This window comes from Chiloscyllium plagiosum, unplaced genomic scaffold, assembly GCF_037043375.1.
Source record: "Chiloscyllium plagiosum isolate Xiang-an unplaced genomic scaffold, Cpla_swu_hap1 HiC_scaffold_17, whole genome shotgun sequence".
Classification (NCBI taxonomy): domain Eukaryota; kingdom Metazoa; phylum Chordata; class Chondrichthyes; order Orectolobiformes; family Hemiscylliidae; genus Chiloscyllium; species Chiloscyllium plagiosum.
The window spans coordinates 41,352,906-41,376,398 of NW_028270155.1; the positions used below are offsets into that span (position 1 = coordinate 41,352,906).

The window sequence follows — 23,493 nt, forward strand, 5'->3', positions numbered from 1 at the left end:
TGCTCCAACCTCCTTCCCAGGTTTCCTGACCCTCTGGTCTAAAGGTGCATTATCTTTTTGTACACCTTTTATACCAAGGTCTCCAGTGCTGAATCAAGAAATGTTGGAGCTTTCCGTCTCTACCTTATTCTTTCATCAGGTGTGAGAATTGCTGGCACGATCCAGTATTTGTTGACAATCGTTAATTTCCTTGAGAATTTGGTAGTGAGTCATCATCTTGAACCTCTGCTGTCCATCTGGCATAGGTACACCCATGGCACAGTCTGGCCTTTAGCACTATTTCCATGTTTCTTCCTTGGCAGGAACTCTTGTATGTGAAGTATAGATGGAATATGAGGTTTGGTGATGACGAAATGTGGTTGTCCAGTTAATCTGGTCAATTTATATTCCACAATCTTGTGCTTCTGATGTTACATCATTTTTATTGCAATCTGCAAAATCTTCCCAAAATCCAAAGTTTCAAAATGCTTGCAGTACATTTATTTTCATATCATTTAAATTAAATGGTCACATGGAAATAAAACTCTTTAGTTTTGCTATAATAACAGGGATGCTGCCAAAGCTTTTAATCTTGCATTCAACAGGCCAGTATCACAAGAATATCAGTTGTCAAGGAGACCAATTTACACTGGGTGAGAAAACAATGCTAATTGGCTGGCACATGGACTTAGATTGGTCATGATGCTCCCAGGGTGGGTGCACTATGAAACAGTTATCCCCAAGTTTTGAGGGTTTCTGAAAGCTGGTACATGTCATACGCTCGTCATGTAAATACATGTAGCTTTCAGCAAGTATAAGTGAGCCTGTCTGCTAATCTTCTCAGGTGCTGCCTGACTGGCTGTGCTTTTCCAGTGCCACACTTCTTGGCTGCTAATCTTGTGTTGGCTATGAGTATCTTAGTAACTTAGTGGAGCTCGACATGCTTCAACAACATGTCTCATTTTATAATATTTACATTATTATGGAATACTTTTTTCTTTGCCAGCTAGATGCATGTGCCAAGATATGTAGCATATGTAGTATATTAACCACTTACCCTCAGCTTCAATTAAACTAATTAGTGAGGTGGCAGACCATAAAATTGTCTGAGTTGAGGTTTGACATGCTTTCAGAATGCTCACTTAGAGCTGGTTTTATGAGCTGCAGTCTACATTAGTGACAATTACGAGAAGGACAAAGGGTCTTGAGGGTTATTTTACAGTTTGAATCCTGTGCTCAAGCTTTTGTCACGGGGATTCATGTTTATCCATTTCCAAGTAAGGAAAATATTGTAAGTATGTTGGAAGTGAAAGTATGGGCACAGTGGGAGACTTGACATGTTTGCTGTAGCTTAATCCTTTAGCAGTGAATGTAATCCCAACTAAATTAGAGGATTAACTATCTTCCCAGTACCAGTCGTTATTGCTGGCAGGACAGCAAAATAGTGTAGAATCACAGAAAATATCTTTTTGATGAAAATGTAATTCCAGAACACCAGTTTTAAAGAAGAGAAAATATTTATAGTGCAATAGCTTATGGTAAAACATCTTAAAAACAGAAGAATTAAATGGAAAAATGTTAAAGCATGCAGTTCTCCCTCTGTAACTGAAAATATGGCAGCTTTAGAGAAACAGTTTGCATGTATATTGAGCCTTTCATGACCACAGGATGTCTTGGAGTATTTCATAGACAGTTAAATTGACTGAAAATATTTTCGAAAGTGTTTCACTACTGGAATATAAGAAATGCAACAGTGAAATTGTGCACACTTGGCTCCTGCAAGTGCCAATGAAATAAATGAGCAGATGATCTGTTTTTGATATTGGTCAGGAATAAATATTGACCAGACTCTGTGAGAACTCCCATGTTCGACAAACTGTTCCATGGAACATTTCATAACAATCTGAATGGATATGTGTTCTTAGGTCTCATCTCCAGCAGTGCTGAGCTAAAATGTCAGCCTAGATTATGTGCACAAGTCATTACAGAGGTCTACTTTTAAGCAGATGATTGCCAATGAGGTAAAGTGTAGGTTTACACTACTTTTTCTTAAGTCTATTTACTACTCATGGTGGTGCACTTTTACCAGATGGTCAAAGTTTTCCTCAATTGCTTCAGCTATAATTTGCTAAAATACATTTTTTAATCACTTTTTTTAAAGCAACTAAGATTTGACAGTTTAACAAAATAAGTGACAGCAATTTCTTCAAATATTATAGAGCATAAAGAGTTTTGTTTCATTTTCATTAAAAAAAATTTGGAAAGAGAACTGGATAACTTTCAAAGTCATTTCTGATTTCTGGGTAATATTTCCGACATTAGGTTATTTTTCTAGCAAGGCTCTGAGTATATAAAATGAAGCTATAATTTCAAACAGTATTCTACATATTTAAGAGATCAATGCAAATGCTGTTCAAGTATTTTGATACACATTTGTTGGAAGAAGAGACAACCTCCAAATTTGGAGGGTCTCTAACCTCTTAAAATGTAGTTTTCATCTGTCTAAAACCAATAGGGGCAAAATTCAATTGCCCCCTGAATAATGGATAATCCATAATTATTCTGAATGGATAGCAACCAATGGGAGCTGCAAGTATAATCAACTGGGGGCTTGGCTCTGCGGTATGAATCAATGCAATGCAAAACAGGCAACATGCCAACTTGGTACTGACTGCTGGTTGAATCATTCCCACATCCGGACAGCACTAATTGCACTATTGATTGTTTAAACACATCCGCAAGCAGCTAATATCATGAGTTATGAACACCAGTTAAAACTAGCTGGCTCTGCTTAAAGCTAACATACACCTCATTAATTGGTGGAACACTTGAGTATGGGTTATCACTTTGGGAAATGTTAAAGGTTCACTTAGTTTGTGGAATTAATAATATTGTGACCCAAAGGAAGTGACTGACTGAACCAAATCTGGAATTTAAAAAGCCATACTACTGGCGCTTTCCCATGAAAAGACAATAAAAGGGGTTCAGGAGTTTTGGGCTCAATAGACCGTCCTCTGCCTCGGGTTATCTTCATACCACAGATTCTGGATTAGTGGTGCTGGAAGAGCACAGCAGTTCAAGCAGCATCCAAGGAGCTTCGGAATCGACGTTTCGGGCAAAAGCCCTTCATCAGGAATAAAGACAGTGAGTCTGAAGCGTGGAGAGATAAGCTAGAGGAGGGTGGGGGTGGGGGTACCTTGTTGATTCATACCGCAGAGCCAAGCCCCCAGATGATTATACTTGCAGCTCCCATTGGTTGCTAAGGAATGACGATTGGATTCAGAAGACCCAAATTCCAGATCTGGGTGGTAGGTTTCTCCACAGTAACGTGAGGAGGAAGAATGTCCATGCTGAACTTGTAGTTATAGGGTCTGAAAGAAGCAAAATCTATCTCTCTGTCTCATTCCACAGGATCTCAGGGTTCTTATCTCGGGTCATGACATGATATTGAAGATGGGACCGAATCAGGCAACATCCGAGGAGCAGGCAAATCAACATCTTGGACAAAGGCCCTTCTTCAGGGATGGGGCTGAGAACCTCGGGGGTGGAGAGATAAATGGGAGGAGGGTGGGGCTGGGGGAAAGGTAGCTGAGAGTGCAATAGGTGGATGGAGGTGGGAGTAAAGGTGATAGGTTGGATAGGAGTGTTGTGAGGATAGGTGGGAAGGAAGATTGACAGGTGGGACAAGTCATGAGGATGGTGCTGAGCAGGAAGTTTGGAACTGGGGTAAGGTGGGGGAGGGGAAATGAGGAAACTGGTGAAGTCCACATAGATGCCATGGGGTTGAAGTGTCCCGTGGTGGAAGATGAGGCCCAGGACATGCATGTCCTCAGCAGAGTGGGATGAGGAGTTAAAATGTTCAGCCATGGATTGTGGGGTTGATTGGTCGGGTGTCCCGGCAATGTTTTCTAAAGCGCTCTGCGAGAAGGCGTCCAGTCTCCCCAATGTCAAGGAAACCGCATCGCGAGCAATGGATACAATAAATGACATGTGTGGAAGTGCAGGTGAAATGTTAATGGATGTGGAAGGCTCCTTTGGGGCCATGGAAGGAGGTGAAGGGGTTAAGTGCGGGCGCAGGTTTTGCACTTCCAGTGGTGGCGAGGGAAGGTGCCAGGAGGGGAGGGTGGGTTGTTGGGGGCGTGGACCTGACCAGGTGGTCGCGGAGGGAACAGTCTTTGTGGAAAGTGGTTAGGGGTGGGGAGGGAAGTGTATCCTTGGTGGTGGGGTCTGTTTGTAGGTGGCAGAAATGTTAGTGGATGACTTATGCGGTGGTTGGTGGGTGTAAGGTGAGGACCAGTGGATTCTGTCCTTGTTGGGGTTGGAGGGGTGGGGTTCAAGGGTGGAGGACCAGTTCCACCACAGAACACACCAGAGGGCTTCCTTCTTTAAAGACTGCAAGTTCCCCCCCCCACATGGTTGAAGATGCCCTCTAACGCATCTCATCCACGTCCCACATCTTTGCCTACAAATGGACCTCACCACCAGGATATATTTCCCTCCCCACCACAATCCACTTTCTGTAAAGACCATTCCCTCCGTGATTACCTGGTCAGGTCCATGCCCCCTAACAACACATCCTCCCCTCCCAGCACCTTCCCCTGCCACCGCAGGAATGGCATACCTTGCGCCCACACCTGCACCCTCACTTCCGTCCAAGGCCCTAAAGGAGGCTTTCACATCCATTAAAGCTTCACCTGCATTTCCACACATGTCATTTATTGTATCCGTTGCTCCTGATGCGGTCTCCTCTACATTGGGGAGACCAGACGCTTTCTTGCAGAGTGCTTTAGGGAACATCTCCAGGACACCCGCACCAATCAACCCCACTGCCCCATGGCCGAACATTTCAACTCCCCCCCTACTCTGCTGAAGATATGCAGGTCATTTGTCTCTTCCGTCGCCACTCCCTCACCATCTGACGCTTGGAAGAAGAACACCTCATCTTCCGCCTTGGGACCCTCCAACACCATGGCATCAATTTCCCCTCCCCCACCTTACCCCAGTTCTAACCTTTCAGCTCAGCACCATCCTCATGACCTGTCCCATCTGTCAATCTTCCTTCCCACCTATCCGCTCCACCCTCTTCTCCGACCTATCACCTTTACCCCCCTCCATCCAGCTATTGTACTCTTAGCTACCTTTCCTCCAGCCCCACCCCCCTCCCATTTATCTCTCCACCCCCAGGGCTCCCAGCCTCATTCCTGATGAAAGGCTTTTGCCCGACGCCATATGTCCCTGCTCCTTGGATGCTGCCTGACTTGCTATGCTTTTCCAGCACCAGTCTAATCTTCACTCTAATCTCCAGCATCTGCAGTACCCACTTATACCTATGATATTGGAGATATACATTCTCGTCAGACACTGGATGAAGAACAAGAGGCAGCTATGAAGTCACACATCACTTAGTTTTCGTGCTCTCTTCGCTAATACATTGATCTGTCATCTTCGCTAATAACATTGTGTGTAATTTTGAGGAATGATAACATAAGAGTGCATGTAGAGTGACACCAGGCATGGGCAGTTTGCAGCTAATGCTGAGGATAAATATAGTGCAGATACCAGGAGGGTGAGGTCAGGCATTGGTTCTATTGCCAAGGATTCGAATAAAAATTTTAATGGGGCAGACTTCAGAAGAACACTGGATGCAAGCAAAAGATATGTTTGACGCATATGGAGCCTGTCAGAAAATTTACGGTCAATATTAAGGAGCATGGAGAATCTGCCACAAACTTGGAAAAAACAGACAGACAGGACACTGAAAGAACACAGCTAGCCAGGCAGCATCAGGATGTAGAGAAGCTAACTTATACCTCATAAATTGGTGGGAACCTTGAGTATGGGTTAGCACTTTGGGAAATGAGGGTTCACCTCCTGATGTTGCCTGGCCTGCTGTATTCTTCCAGCCTCCTGCCTGTATATTTTGGATTCCAGCATCTGCAGTTTTTTTTGTCTCTCACCCACTTGGCAAAGCATTTATACAGAGGATGAAACCTATGCATTTCGAATGTGTCAAATTGGAGGACAACTCTGTTTATCTACTTGAAACTGCGAAATAACATTTGCTCACTAACATCTCAGCTTCTGAGTGCACTCAGAAGTTGCCCAGTAGCTGAGTGCTGCAGCAGAAGCTCAGACAAATAAGTATTAATATTGTGTGTAAGTTAGATATAAGACATGTAAGTTCATGTGGTGTGACACTGGGCATAAGTGGGTTGCTGCAATGCAGGCTCAAACTGCCGTTAATGTGGTTTTGAAATAAGGCTTTGGGGGTATGAAGAGTCCAACAATCTGCCCTTCCATAGCTAATTGGGTTTGGGTGTGCCATCACAGAGGTGTGGCAACAGGTCCATGGAACATAATATTGCTCTTCTATTTCCAATGGTATAATTTATCCTCACACTATAGCTACTCTGCCAGTGCTCTTTTGTTGCCTGTAAACCAGTCCATGCCAACATGACAGCTAAGAATCTTGTGGGTCTGGAGTCATATGTAGGTCAGATTGGTAAAGGTGGCAGATTTCCATTCCTAAACATATTCGTGAATCTGATGGGCTTTTTTCATTCCCTTAAAAATCAACAATGGTTTTAGGGTCATCAATATCCAGAGTTTTATCACAGTCAAATCCCACCAACTGCCATGAAGGGATTCAAACCTAGGTCCCTGGAATACGAGGTGCATCGCTGAATTAATAGTGTAGTGACAATACCACTAGGTCATTAGCAGAAGCATACTGCACCAGCCACATTTGGCAGCAAGTAGTGTGTGCAGAATTTCCAATAGAAATCAGTCAGCAACTAGAATATAGAACATAGAACAATACAGCACAGAACAGGCCCTTCGGCCCACGATATTGTGCCGATCATTTGTCCTAGCTTAAGCACTTATCCATGTACCTATCCAATTGCCGCTTAAAGGTCACCAATGATTCTGACTCTGCAACTCCCACAGGCAGCGCATTCTATGCCCATACCGCTCTCTGGGTAAAGAACCTATCCCTGACATCCCCCCTATACCTTTCACCCTTCACCTTAAATTTATGTCCTTTTGTAACACTCTGTTGTACCCGGGGAAAAAGTCTCTGACTGTCTACTCTATCTATTCCCCTGATCATCTTATAAACCTCTATCAAGTCACCCCTCATCCTTCGCCGTTCCAATGAGAAAAGGCCTAGCACTCTCAACCTATCCTCGTACGACCTATTCTCCATTCCAGGCAACATCCTGGTAAATCTTCTCTGCACCCTCTCCAAAGCTTCCACATCTTTCCTAAAGTAAGGCGACCAGAACTACACACAGTACTCCAAATGTGGCCTTACCAAGGTCCTATACAGCTGCAACATCACCTCACAACTCTTGAATTCAATCCCTCTGCTAATGAACGCTAATACATCATAGGCCTTCTTATAAGCTCTATCCACCTGAGTGGCAACTTTCAAAGATCTATGAACATAGACCCCAAGATCCCTCTGTTCCTCCACCTTACTAAGAACCCTATCGTTAACCCTGTATTCCGCATTCTTATTTGTCCTTCCAAAATGGACAACCTCACACTTGACAGGGTTGAACTCCATCTGCCACTCCTCAGCCCAGCTCTGCATCATATCTAAGTTCCTTTGCAGCCGACAACAGCCCTCCTCACTATCCACAACTCCACCAATCTTCGTATCGTCTGCAAATTTACTGACCCACCCTTCGACTCCCTCTCCCAAGTCATTAATAAAAATTACAAGCAGCAGAGGACCCAGAACTGATCCCTGCGGAACTCCACTTGTAACTGGGCTCCAGGCTGAATATTTACCATCCACCACCACTCTCTGACTTCGACTGGTAAGCCTGTTCTCTATCCAACTGGCCAAACTTCCCACTATCCATGCCTCCTGACTTTCCGCATAAGCCTACCATGGGGAACCTTATCAAATGCCTTACTAAAATCCATGTACACTACATCCACTGCTCTACCCTCATGCACATGCTTTGTCACCTCCTCAAAGAATTCAATAAGACTTGTAAGGCAAGACCTACCCCTCACAAATCCGTGCTGGCTGTCCCTAATCAAGCAGTGTCTTTCCAAATACTCATAAATCCTATCCCTCAGTACCCTTTCCATTACTTTGCCTACCACTGAAGTAAGACTAACTGGCCTGTAATTCCCGGGGTTATTCCTATTCCCTTTTTTGAACAGGGGCACAACATTCGCCACTCTCCAGTCCCCTGGCACCACCCCCATTGACAGTGAAGACGAAAAGATCATTGCCAATGGTTCTGCAATTTCCTCTCTTGCTTCCCACATAATCCTAGGATATATCCCCTCAGGCCCGGGGGACTTGTCTATCCTCAAGTTTTTCAAAATGCCCAACACATCTTCCTTCCTAACAAGTATCTCCTCTAGCTTACCAGTCCGTTTCATATTCTCCTCTGCAACAATACGGTCCCTCTCATTTGTAAATACTGAAGAAAAGTACTCATTCAAGACCTCTCCTATCTCTTCCGATTCAATACACAGTCTCCCACTACTGTCCTTGATCGGACCTACCCTCGTTCTCGTCATTCTCAGGTTTCTCACATATGCATAAAAGGCCTTTGGGTTATCCTTGATCCTACCCGCCAAAGATGTTTCATGCCCTCTCCTAGCTCTCCTAATCCCTTTCTTCAGCTCCCTCCTGGCTATCCTGTATCCCTCCAACGCTCTGTCTGAACCTTGTTTCCTCAACCTTATGTAAGCCTCCTTCTTCCTCCTTACAAGACATTCAACCTCCCTCGTCAACCAAGGTTCCCTCACACGACCATTTCTTTCCTGCCTGACAGGTACATACATATCAAGGACACGTCGTATCTGTTCCTTGAAAAAGTTCCACATTTCAACGACATCCTTCCCTGACAGCCTGTGCTCCCAATTTATGCTCCTCAGATCCTGTCTTGCAGCATCGTATTTACCCTTCCCCCAATTGTAAAACCTGTCCTATTGCACGCACCTATCTCTCTCCATAACCAAGGTGAAAGTCACAGAATTGTGGCCACCATCACCAAAATACTCACCCACTAACAAGCCCATCATTTGTCCCGGTTCATTACCGAGTACCAAATCCAATTTGGCCTCCCCTCTGGTCGGACAATCTACATACTGAGTTAGAAAAGCTTCCTGTACACACTGCACAAACACCGCCCCGTCCAATCTACTTGATCTAAAGAGCTTCCAATCAATATTTGGGAAGTTGAAATCACCCATGACTACTACCCTGTGGCTTCTGCACCTTTCCAAAATCTGTTTCCCAATCTGTTTCTCCACATCTCTGCTGCTATTGGGGGGCCTATAGTAAACACCCAACAAGGTGACTGCTCTTTTCCTATTTCTGACTTCAACCCATACTACCTCCAAAGTTACTAGCCTGTAACTACCCTTTTAAAATGTGCTGGCATGGGATCTTTACCATTACTGAACCTCTGTTTAGTTGTAACTAAAGCAGAATTTGCGAGAGAATGCTAACACACCTGGCAGTATACGTGGGGAGAAAACAGAGTTAATGTGTCGGGTCAGTTTAGTTTAGTTCAGTTTAGTTGTGACTGTTGAAGAGATGGCTATGATTGGAGTGTTGCGATTCAAAACAGCGACTTTGGCATCAGTGTTACTCACTGACTTGTGTCACAGTCTATCTATTCTGTTATATGAACAGAAAAAGCAATCATAACTGTGAACTAACATCCTCAGCAAAATAGTGCCCCGGTGAAACTTTCACTAAAATTGCTCACATGCCTTGCAAATGCCAATTTGGAAGCAAATAGCACACATGCTGCCAGATTAACAGGAGTTACTGAACAAATTTTTGGAAGCCTAATTTTCCAGGTCTTGAACCAATCAAGTGACTTCCCTTTTCAAATATCTCTGTATCATCCACTGTACCAGGAGTCAAAACTGGAAAGAGTGCTCGAGATGAGTTCTAGCCAACGTCTGTGTCAATTTGTGTTTTTTTTTTAAATCCTAAATGCAATTTTCTTACTAATTCACTCTAAAATCTTATTTGTTGTTTTTCCAATGTCTGCACTTGTTGTCATCACAACTGCAGGGGTGCACTCACTGTAGAACAGTTGTAGTACCTTGATATCATTGGCAGAGATTAAACTTGCTCATGCCTGACTATAGACCTTGAAGATATCTGCTAATTGTATTGTTGAATCTGTTGTGATGCAGTGATACAATCGAACAATACAAAGTGCAGACTAACTATCGAACAGAACATTGGAAAGTGCCTGTTCCATACAACAGTTCAATACTCAATCTGATACCTGTTAACCCTGCAACCTTCAGCTTCATAACAAATTGCTCTGAAATTTGCAGCTACAGGACAATAAGGGGCCAATCAGCAGGGTTGCCAGTGAATCAGTGAAGGGGTGCCAAATAGGATGGTGAGGGAGAGGCAGCAACAATAGGTACACCACTTCTGGTACCAGTTCCTGTCAGGTTTGGGGGCACAGTAATGGTGCCAATAACACCAATTTCCTGTTTTTTTAAAAAAATATTTTTATTGAAAACATTTTTCTTTACAAAATTATAAAATTACAAAAATATGGAAAAATAACATTATAACAACAAAAGCAACACCAATAAACAATAAACCGACTACTATACTACTCTACAAAATAACTCACAACTATGCTCATTACACATCAATAAATAAGTAAGTAAATAAATAACGCTGCTCAGTGTAAAAAGACCTCAGCTCTCAACCTTCGAGAGCATCAAACCCATGTTTGCTTGAAATTATTCCTCTCAGGACATTAGGTTTATTAAACCAAACCATCATGGCTAGACAAAAGCCCTAATTGAAATGGCAGTACAGATCTGCTTCCAAATAATTCAAAAAGAGCTGCCATGTCTTATAAAAGTTGTCTGTTTTCTGGTGCACCATGTTTATAAGAAAGTCCAAAGAAACGTGTTCCATAATTAACTTATGCCACCCTGACAGACCCAGGGGTATTCTCAGACACCCAGTACTTCAGAATGTTCTTCCTCACACAAAAAGTGAGGAAGTTAAAAGCTTTTTCCCCAGTACATTGAAGGGAGATAAATTCAGCAAACGCAGAAGAGAAAATGGGTCCACCTTGCCTTCAGTCCCCAAGACCCTCTCTATTACTCCTGCCACAGCACTACAGTATGGAGCCTGTGACAGGACCACAAGCAATGAGTGAGGGTATCCATATTTATTTTACACTTGGGGCACATTGAAGACACACCCTGCTTAAGTTTCACAAGATGATCTAGGACCAGATGGCCCCTATGAAGAACTTTTAACTGCATGGCATGGGTCCCATTACATATCGAAATCTTCCTCACATTCTCACAAATGTCCTCCCAAGTTTCCTGAGTGACCTCCACCCCAACTCTCTCTCCCAGACCTCACATAGACTCTCAATGGCTCCCGAGGAACCTCCCACCCAACAAATGATAGAGAGCACTCACTGAAAGAGTACTCTTAGCCTGAAGCACCCTCTTTTCTGTATCAGATCTATAACCCTCAGTCAGAAGCGTAGTCTCTTTTTGGATAAAATCTCTGATCTGAAAAAAAGGAGGTCCCTATTTGATAATCCATACTTACGAGTTATTTGATCAAGTGATATTAATGTTTCATCTTCGAACAGGTCATCCAAACAAGAGAATTCCCTATCTGCCCAGGACTTAAACCCGGGATCCATTGTCCGTGACCAGAAACTATGGGAGTATGGAAAAATGTTTTAGACATATTACCCTCCATCTGTCTCATTGCCCTCCATTCTTTGACAGTGTTAATAACTGTTGGATTACGACAATGTTCCGCAACTGTCCTCATTTTGTCCAGAAACAACAGGTTAATAAGAGGACACTTTGCCTGGGAGGCCTCAATGTCCAACCATAGCAACGCTGAGCCCTCGCAGGTCCAATCACTTACAAAAGATAAAAGGGAGCTCAATTGATATCTTCTGACATCCAGAGATCCACTCCTCCCAACCCCTGGGGCATTTGTAATTTTGTAAGCTGGATAAAGGGGACCTTATGGTGCCAAATAAAACAACTAAATCAACCAGTTAATTTCCAAAACATTTCTCCAGGAAAAAGCAAGGGAAACATCCACAAAGGGTATAATAAATGAGAAAGAACATTCATTTTAACAAGAGCAACTCGACCTAGCCATGATATTGGAAAGGCCCCCGTCTTTGAAGGTCTTGTTTAATCTTGTCAAACAAATGAACAAAATTATCATGGGTAATAGAGAGGCCCAAATAGAGAAAGCTTCCCAATGCCACTTAAAGGGGAACCCACCTTCAACATCCGGTATTCCCCTAAGACCCCAACCACCCCCCCCCCTCCCCAGGCATAGCCTCCGATTTTGAAAGATTGATCTTATAACCTGAGAAAAAGCCAAATGAATTAATATATTGTATTAAATAGGGCACGAAAACCGCCAGGTTCGAAAGAAAAATGAGAACATCATTCGCATATAATGTGATCTTATACACCTTCGACCCTACCTTTGGGGCAGCTATATTAGAGTCCCATGAGTGGCCTCTGCCAATGGCTCAATCATCAATGTGAAGAGCAAAGGTGAGAGGGGACAGCCTTGCTGACTGCCCCTACCAATGTTAAAATGATCAGACCTTATACCATTAAGTGAGAATCACTGCCAGAGGATCACTGTCAAGGATCCTTACCCATCTAGTAAACACCTCACCCAGGCCAAATTGCTCCAGGGTATAAAAAAGATATGGCCAATCCACCCGGTCAAATGCCTTCTCCGTGTCCAAGGAAACTACCAACCCTTGAACCGACCATTGCTAGCACACTTGAATCATGTTTCGCAACCTCTTAACATTATTAGAGGATCTGCGATCCTTTATAAAGCCCATCTCCTTAACAATAGAGGGCAACACCCTTTCCAATCTCAATGCCAGCGTCTTCAATAAAATTTTAAAATCAGAGTTTAAAAGCGAGGTGGCTCTGTAAGAAGCACAGTCTTCAAGGGTCTTCCCTTCTTGAGGATAAGAGAGTATCCCAACTCTATGAATAGTTAATACATGTCTAGCATCAGCCCTGACAGTTTGTTTACAAATTCTTTATAAAACTCACTGGGAAGACCATCAGGGCCAGGCACCTTTCCACTTTGAAGTTGCCTCACCGCCTCCTGCATCTCTTGTGCTGTTAATGGAGCACTAAAGAGAGACGCCTGTTCAGCAGACACACCAAGAAGATCCAAGTGCCTAAAGGAACACTCCATTTTATCCCATCTGTCCACACAGCATTCAGATTGGTAAAGTTCAGAGTTAAACCTCCTAAATGCCTCATTGATCTTTTTAGCATCATAAGTAAGAGTCTCATTCCTTTCCCTAATAGAAGCAATAGACTGGGAGACATTCTTCTTCCTGATCAAATATGCCAAGTATTTACCCGGCCTATCACCATGCTCAAACAGCCTCTGCCTCACAAAAGAAAGTTCCTTCCTTGCTGTACGCGTTAGCATGGAGTTTAAGGTAGATCAGAGAGCTGTGATCCACTGCAGCTTAGTCACTGATGGTCTACTGTAATATGCCATCTCACCTGCCTTCAGTCATGCCTTAAGAAGACCGTGTTGCTCTCCCTTCTTCGGTTCTGACTGGCCGAGTATGAGATAATTAACCCTCTAGCATAAGCCTTAGCAATCTCCCAAAGAATGGACGGATTACTAGCTGTACCTGAGCTGGTGACCAAAAAAACTTCAAATTCCTAAGAGAAGTATTCCATAAATTTGCTGTCCTTGAGGATGAAGGATCCATTGGCCAGTACTGTGAGCCCATTACATCACCCTTCATCTTAACCATTAAATGCACAGCTGCATCATCAGAGATGACAATATTCCCAATTGAACAGGATACCACCAATTCTAAAAAAGCCCTGGGAGTTAAAAAAATAATCAATCCTTGTGTGGCATTTATGTGGATTGGAAAAGAACATAAAATCTCCACCCGTTGGATGTAAATGCTTCCAGATGTCTACCAACCCAGTTCCACACATAGATCACCCAACTGTTTAAATTGTGAAAAAAACTTTGGGGGACCTTCGGGCATTCTATCCAGCACAGGATCCATGAGGCAATTAAAGTCCTTTCCTATAATAATATGCCGCAATGCTAAGGCCATTAGCTCAGATAGTGCATCAGTCAGAAATGTAAGAGGATGCGCTGGAAGACAATAGATATTCAAAATACCACATTCCTCACCATGTACAAGTGCCTTAAGAATAACAAACCAACCAATACTCATCTTTAACACAATGTATTAAATTAAATGGGAGACCCTTCCGGGCGAGTATGGCCACTCCCCTGCTCCTAGTACTAAAAGATGAGAAAAACACCCAATCATGCTGCAACTTCAAGTGTTCCTTGTTATTAAGGTGAGTCTCCTGCAACAGGGCAACATCCACCCTCTCCTTTCTAAGACTTGACAACACCCCTTTTCTTTTAACTAGTGAATGGATCCCTCTAATATTCCAGGTCCCCCATTTAAGAATGCTGCTAACCATGATCCTTTACTATAACCTTTGACTTGCTGAGAGGAGGAAATCATCTTGCAACATGCTGAGCAGACTCAAAAGGAGACTCATAGAGCCTATTTACAAAAAAACCCAAAAGCAGACTAACTACAAAACACAAAAGGTGCTTAATGGGGGATTCTACCCCCTGCCCACAGAAGGTGCTTACACTTCCCACACACACACACACACCTCCATTCCCCTTCCAGCTCGAGCCGCACCCCAAACCCAATCATTGGAAGGAACCAACAAAGGACATTATAAACACAAAGGTATAACAAAAACAGTGAGCACTCTGCCCACCCCCACAATGCATCATTGCCACTCCAGCTTGGAGAAAGATAAAACCAACAACAGCTTCTTTGGGAAAAGAGTGAAAGTACAAGAAATAAAAGCAAGACAAAAAAAAAAACAGGCATTATTGTCTATGTCCATAAATACATCTACATTATTTTAAAGTATCCAAGAAGTTTTTTGCTTGTTCCAAGGAATCAAATGACTGCACAGTCTCCTTGTAAATAATACAAAGCACGGCTGGGTATCTCATTGAATATTGAATATCGAGGTCTTTTAACATTCTCTTAACCTCATCCAACAATTTCCTCTTGTGGATCACTGCCACAGAAAAGTCCTGGTAAAATATTATCTTAGCTCCCTGATAGGTCAGGGCTTGCGGATCTCTCCCCAGCCTGCTAGAGTTTCCATGACTCTCTGCTTGTCTCTGTGGCATTGCATTGAAATTTGATCAAAACCCAGGCAGGGGTGCTGACCCTGAGCGGATTTGCGCACTGCAACCCAGTGAGCTCTGTCAACCTTCACCCGGTCTGCCTCGGCATCCCAGCCAAGAAACTGTGACAGCCACTCTTCAACAAAACCTGCTGACTGCCCACCTTCTACTCCCTCCGGCAGCCCAATGACCCGGATATTCTTTCTTCTGCCTCTATTTTCCAGGTTATCGACTTGCTCAGTCAGGGCCCGAACCTGTTTCTCAAGGGCTGGATCTGCCCCACCAAGGACTCGACCTCGGACTCCGACACCACGGTCCGCCACTCAACCTCTTCAACTCACTTCCCGAGCCCTTCCGACTCCTTCTCATGCTTTTGCAGCATGGCTGAGATTGGCTCAAGCCGATTACGAATCTTTTCCCTCACCTCCTGGGTTAGCTATTGGATCGCTCCGTGATCCCCCACAATGTTCTGCTATGCAGGCGTTACCTTCACAGCTGCCAAGGGAGATGCAGCTGCTATCCCAGTTGCAGTCTCTGGCCTGCCCAAAGTTTTCGGCAAGTGTCCCGCGTGTTGAGTCTTGGCCGTTTGCTTGTCCTTAGTGTATCTCGCATGCTTGAAAAAGGATTTAAATGGCTGTATTACCGTTTCACAAAACTTTTTCCAGAAAAAAGCTAAGGTGGGGTGGTAAAAAAGATTACTACCCTGGATTGGGGTGCAGAGCTCAGCAAGGCTGATCTATTCAGATTGCCACCATCTTGAATCTCCCAATTTCCTGTTTAATTGTGTTAGCAGGCTGACCAATTGTCTCGTGAGAACTGATTATGGTCCCTCAGTATATTTAATCCAAATTCTCAGTTTAATATCTTTTCAGAATTTGACCTTTACATGTGGTACAAGTGTTTGGAATTTCCCTTAACCAAGTGTATTGCAATACCTTTGTCTACATTAAAATACATGTAGCAGATTCTGATCCATTGCTTCATTGCTTTGAAATCTGTCTGCTAATAATTACTCCTTCTGTATGAAAAATATATTTAAGTCACCATTTTGATGAGAGAAGAGCTGAAATGAACATGCTAAAAGTGCAACATGATTTGGTACATTTGAAGATGCTAACCTGCAATGTTCCTTGCAATTCCTGTCAGCATTATTGTCAACATGATGAAAAAAACGAAAGGGTTTATTTTCAGTATAATTTCACTTTTTATTTTTCTTCTCTTGATTGCTTTTACATGGCAATGTTTGCATTCTATTGAATTCTGACACTTTTCTCATCATGTTCTAGCTGAAACTGTTTACTTTGTAAAATACCAGCAAACTGGCATTGCGCAACAGCGGTTGACCAATCACTAAAACAAAAGTATAAAAACACTGAATGGCTAACATGCATCAATTTTTGCCAATGCATTGAAAGTACAACCCTCAAGACTAATGCAGATCAGTGCATGACAATTTACTTATTAATTAACCTTTAGTGCTCGTCAGTTTAATTTCAAAATGGTGAGCATATGTGGTTTGCTCAATATACCTTCCAGTATGAATAAAGAGGATAAGATACATTTGTATTGTAGGAGCTGTCATCTGTCAAAATTAGACATGTTTATGTTTTGACATCCATCAAGAGAGGAGAGAGGACAGCAAGTGCTAAAAATGTTCTGCAGGTCTGAAAGCATCTAGGAGGGAAACAATGAAGGACAGAATTATACCAAACTTAGGGGATGGGCCAGGAGTCAGTGGTGAGGATCTCAATAAAATAACAGGGAATTGAACTAGGATGTCTTTCCACTTCTAGACATTTTCCTTGTGGTGGGTTGCAATATGGATCAGCTCTATTCTTTACAGAGCCATTTTGCATCATTTAAAGTTGATGATGGAGTGGCCCCATTGTGTGGGTAGGCTAACAACTTAATGGAGACAGACTCCCCTATACCAGCCTGTGTGTTCACAGTAGGCTGAGCATGATCCCAGCTTGGGGGGTCCATGCTCCAAAGATGAGGTCCACATGTGGGGAAGGCAGCCCCCAAATCCCGAATGATTGTCCTGTAGGCATTCCTTCAGACCCTCACTCATCCCAAATCTTTGTGCTTTATTAAACTTACCGGGTCCACTCCTGAAGTCTTTTGTCAGCAGTGACCGTGTCTCCTGGTTTCAGGTCTGCTAATCCTCTAAAATAGGAAAAACAATGGCAGTATTTTTTCCAAGCTATCCACATCAACATTGTGATTCTGAAGTCTGCAGTGAAATTCAGATGTTTGAAAGACTCCTAAAATGTTGACTCTTGTTTCTTTATCTTCTGATGTTGCAAAGAGCATTTGTAGAGGTTTTTATTTTATTTCAGATTTCCAGTAGCTGTGGCATTTTGTTTCCATATTGAGTCATGAGAAGAGCTGCATGGGAATTCCCACAACAGGCAGCTCTTGGCAATGTGGCTAAAAAACATGTAGGATATCAGTGAAAGCATCTGCTTCATATATCTCACAACGTGAACCAAAGTCCAACTGGGAAGATGTGTTAATGGAAAATGTAGAAAGTCCTTGAAACCAAGGATAAATGTAAGGAAGGAAAAAGACTTATTTGTACGTATATATTATAAGGAGAGTGTACCATGGATAGGGCAAGCTATTTAGACTGTACAAAAAGTCAATAGTACTATAATAATGTTGTATTCTAGCATTGTCAAGACACTGCAAATGTTGGTTTCTGGGATATATTGGATTGATTCACTACCACCAATCCTTCTTTCTGGTATTAGTTGAGCTGCTGATAAATGGAGAGGGATACCAACAAGCCAGTTTAGGAACAAGGTAGGCTCTGACTTGATTAAACAGTAAAGATTGATTACATTTTACTTAGTAGCTGGTTACATTAAATCTAAGATACATGATTGTCTCTTGTGAGACATCAGTATCAAGTAAATACATACTACAGCTTTAGCTACATGCTGTCAACAGTAACAATCAGTCAGGAGCTCTCTGCAATTCTGGTGAACACATGGAGAACTCATAAGACACACCTCACAACTCTAATTATCTCCTCTATCCTCACAGACAGAACTTATCTTGCAACATCAACGAACCCTTTCAAGTACCAACTATCCTTTATAACGAGTAGACTGGAGGAGGTTGCAAATCTGGAAAAGTTATGTAATTGCAATTACAGTAAATTGAAAGGAAACATATTTATGTACATAAATAGGGAGAGTATACCATGGACAGGGAAAGGTATTTAGACTTCAAAGAATGTAGATAATACTGTAATAATGTTATATGCCTTAAAGTGGAAGAAAACACATTTATGAGATAGAACAAATATCACCTCAAGCACAAAGAAAGGTTAAAAAAAGGACTGCAATGAAAACAAAAATTACTAACTTCATTTGGTTTACTTTACTCCGTTCTCATGATTTCTACCAATTAGTCCAAACAACAAACAATTCACCAGTGGTGGGAGCAGGACCATTGAACAAACTGGTGATATAAAGTGCCCTTAGGTAGACAGATACAGCATGAGCTGCTGTATGATAAATGTAATGATCCAGTTTAAATGTTAGAGAATTAATAGGTGCATGGTTGAATGGACACTGTAGATAAATGGAAGGTAAAACAATTTGATTACATTCAACTTTGACAAAAATTCTAAAAATGCAACACCGGGGCACGCAGCCTTTGTGCAGTCACTTAGGTCTTACATGACACACAGGTATAAAGTTAAAAGGTGATAATGGCCAGTACAGAGGATGATACAATTTTGCGGCATTCAGATGTCCTTGAGGCCTAAGGTTGTAACCTGAGACCATGGTTTATTTATTAGTTTTTTTGGACAGTCATCAGTAGCGAATTCTCAAGTTATCTTTTAAGATCTTACTTGTCAGATACTTCTTTCCAGTCTGTGCTTTCAGATTGGGTGTTTTCCCTTCATGAGAGAAAGTGGGATTGAGAGAAAGAGTTCACACAGCTCAGTTAGCAATTCTCAACTCCATCTCCTTCAGTCTACTGAAAAGAGTTCCTTGAAATATCATTTTGTTTCTAAATTTGATTTCTGATGACGTTATTTTTCTTAGTAATAATATTGCAGACAAGTGTGCTATCTGCTTGCTTGTCTAGCATAAAATTATCTCAAAGTTGGTGTTGTTCATTGCTGAAATGGTACCTTCCTTTTTGTAGCTCTTCACATTGTGCCATTTAACTAATATATTTCTGATGATTCAACTTCCTCATCTCAAAGATGGATTAATTAATCTGTCTGTTCCGCTATTCAGTTTCTTATTTACAACTTTAGTCATTATGTGATTAGATGTGTGATTTAGATATATTTTAACATAATATAGTTTCCAAGTTTTGAATTTTAAACTAGTAGCATGTGGATTTTCTGTCTCTGAAGGGGTTTAATATAAGTTTTCTGTCACTTTTTTTTATAAATACGGTTTTGGTGAGACGTTCTGGAGAGTAATGGGGATTATTTTACATTGGAAGAGTTTCCAAGCAAACAATGTACACAAGATACTACATTAGGCTTTAAGTTTGAAGATTCTGGAATTTATTTTTGGGCTTGGGGAAACACCCACAGATTGAAAAATAAGATCTATCTAATTTTATTTTGGGGAAATTACATCAGTCTTCACTGAAGCTGGATAGGTATAACAGTTGCTCCTCAGAAAGTTATGTAATTTAGGCTGTAAAATAAAGGTCACCTCAGTGTAATCAGTTTAGTTTGAAACATCCGGACCAGAAGTATTTGGTTTTAACCCTGAAGGATTTATTTAAAGCTGAGAAAGTATATACTCAATTGAATGAAGGCTCTCGGAAAAAGCCATCAGTACCTCAAGATGGGGAACTGATGCCAAAGTTAAATTAAGTCCTATAGATGGGAAAGACAAGAAAATTCCCTCCAGTGTGATTACTGTAGAGGAGTGTTGTTGGAATTAATGGGATTACATTTTATTGTGTGTTTTGAAATCTTTAAATGTTTATTTATATATAAATGTTTTTTCTCCTTCACTTCATTTGCAAGATAAGCTTTTTTTTATTGTTATACCCAAATCTCAGCATTGAGTGGTTATGTTTCAGTGAAAGATGACCTCATTAAAATGAGAATTGAATCCAGGATTTCTGTCTCCGAGCAAGCAATCATTTAGTATGTTTTTCAATTACAATAAGCTGTTTTGTATTAATCAATAAATGGGAGACACCTCCCCATGAAAGTAACAGCACTATATTCACTCATGACTTATTACACTTTGATATAAGTAGGACACAGCTTTATCAGATCTGTGAGGAGCTTCTGGTTGTAAACCTCAGGTGACCATCCTGGCTTAGAATGTAAACATTGTTTTCTTCAGTTATATCTAGGTAGAGTACATTACTTTAGCTGATGGGGATATTGGAGAGACCAATCATAAGGACTCTCATATTGTAAACCAGAGTTTAAACAGTGAATAAGCAAGTAAGACAGATCAGTTGAGCTCTCTGTAGTTCATATCATTACATGCGAACCGTCTGCCAGCTTTTTCTTTGAGCAGAATAATATTTAGTCACTTTGCTATTTGCTGCCAAACCTACCTTCTTGGATATCGTTGAAATGGTTAATACTTCCAATCCAAAGATTAAGTTTTTTTTTTAGTAATGGTATTGAAATATCTCCACAGAGACTGGTATGCTGTCATTAAGACACCATTTATTTACATGTGGACAATCCAAAGATTAATGCATCCCTTTTTAGTATCTCCTGTGAGATGAAACTCGATTCCATCCCAGCAAACCTCCCCTTACTGTCCATCTGCAACATTAGTATCAAATTTTCTAATCTGCCACATTTGGATCAGTGCCTGTCTAATGTCTTATCAGGGTCATGAGGCACATTTCATACTTGCTCTCTGCCAAACTGTGATTATCATCTCTGAAAGCTGATTGAGTGCCTTAGTTTATGGTTAAGTTCAGCTTTGCTTATCAGAACATGCCTGTTTCCTGAATGGGCAGTAATTATAGGTACTTAATCACAAATATTTATCCAAGGTTTGTAATTATTAGCTGATATTAAATCATGCTGTTGAGATCAACAACCCAGAAAGGTTATTCAGAGGTGATCACTTAGAAATGTACAGGAACAGGAGGAAACCATTTGACTTGCCCAATAATCTTTCATAAATTTTAATTTCCAAGCTGCCTTCTTATCTTGTAATCGCTTCACCCTATTGTTAGCCCATTCAATAACCTAGTTTTCCTAGGTTAGTCAAATTCTACTTATAACATTCCATTTTGTTCTGACAACGTTATTTTAGAAAATCCAACCAATAGATTTTAAATTCATTAATATGATAAATGTTAAATCTATTTATATATTCCTTCCCATAACGAAAAATATTACACGTGAAAAAATTTACAAAAAGTTGACATTTTAGAAAATTCAATTTTAATATTTGACATAAAATGTATCACAGGAGGCAAATATTTGCTGATCTTGCAATAGATTCTGTAGGTTTTCAGCTGATTTTATATGGCGGTGTGGAGAAACCAGCAGAGATCATTCCATATTTCCGCAGTCTTTATTTTACAATCTTAGTATGTAAAATCAAAAATATTAATTGATATCTTGCTTTCTTACTGAATGGGAAGCTAAATACATAAGAAACTGAGTATAGAACCTTTAGACCAGATCTTCATGCATTTTGCCCATTTTTGCCTCTCTCATTGCATTGTCACTGTGTGCAAACAATGCTTACCAGTTTTTAGGTGGCTGTACATAAGTTAATGCATAATAATTTCCACCCATTTAGCATTGTTTTATGAGGTAGCCATTGAGAGTTATTATGGCCCAAATTGTAAACAGTAATTAGCTTTAAGAGACTATTACATATTATTGGCATCAAGTTTTATCTTCACACTCTCATCTGCTGTAAAATTGCACATGTCTTGGCATTACTGTATTTGGCAAGGTCAGTAGTGTCACAGGAATCAAGAACTGAGCAAATGATGTATCACAGCATATCAAGGTATAGGTAAGGTCTCACCAGAAATGGTTTGATTTCTCCCCTGTCTGCACCATCAGTTCTGAGTTTCACTTGTATCAATCTTTAGTCTTTTTCTCTTTCATATTCATGTGTTGCACCTATGCTGCCCTTTAGTAACATCAGACACACCTGTAAAATAAGCCTCCAGATTAACATTGCCAAACTAAAATTTGTCCATCACAGGTTAATAAATTATGCCAGAAATTTCTTACCTATCAAAATTAAAGTAGAAAATGCGCACAATTTCTTGATATGCATGAGGTAATTTCCTCATTGAATTGTAGAATCCCCACAGAGTGGAAAGAGGTCATTTGGCTCATTGAGCCTGCACTGACCCATTGAAGATAGACCGACTGAAGAGCATTCCATCCAGATCCAACCCTCCACCACATCCCTGTAACATGGGACGGCATGGTGGCTCAGTAGTTAGTGCTGCTGCCCCACATCACCAGGGACCGGGGTTCAATCCCAGCTTCGGGCGACTGTCTGTGTGGAGTTTGCACATTCTTCCTGCATCTGCATGGGTTTTTTCTGGGTGTTCCAGTTTCCTCCAACAGTCCAAAAATACATAGGTTAGGTGAATTAGCCATGCTAAAATGCCCATATTGTTGAGGGATATACAGTTTAGGTGTATTAGTCAGGAGTAAATGTAGAGTAATAGGGGAATTGGTCTGGATGGATTACTCTTCAGAGGGACAGTGAGGACTTGTTGGGCCAAATGGCCTGTTTCCACTCTGTAGGGATTCTATGTCTTCATTTACCATGACTAACCCACATAACTTGCACATCATTGGATACTGCGGGGCAATGTAGCATGGCCAATCCAACTAAACTGCACATCTTTAGACTGTGGGAGGAAACTGGACCACCTGGAGGAAACTCTCACAGACATAGAGAGAATATTCAATCCCCAAAGGTTAACAAAAAATTGACAAATAGAACTTGTGGGTGATAAAGTTATGTTAAAACGATCCAAAAGAGAGCTACAAAATGATTTACTAGCTAATATACACTATTCAAATAGGCTGAAAGGTCAATGTTGTGGTAATCTAGAATTCCATAAAATAATGAAATAATAAATGATAGCTGTTTTACTGACAGCTTAACAGATTGAGGAATACCAGGGAACCTGAATATTTTGAACATTGATTGGTTGTTCTTTTCTCTGAGAGTAGAGAAGGGTACACCTGGCTGGTATGGTAGATACTGACTCTTTACTAGAAGCAAGAGTGACCTGGGCTGGTTCTT

The 23,493-nt window shown here is 41.4% G+C and overlaps 1 long non-coding RNA gene across 1 annotated transcript in view; it reads right to left on the reverse strand.

Moving 5' to 3' along the window:
• Positions 1-22,361, reverse strand: part of LOC148147320 (uncharacterized) — a 57,831-nt gene extending 35,470 nt beyond the window's left edge. The window contains exon 1 of the long non-coding RNA XR_015759871.1: positions 22,246-22,361. This is a non-coding gene — a long non-coding RNA (uncharacterized LOC148147320). The remainder of the gene's footprint in view (positions 1-22,245) is intronic.
• Between the last annotated feature and the right edge of the window lie 1,132 nt (positions 22,362-23,493).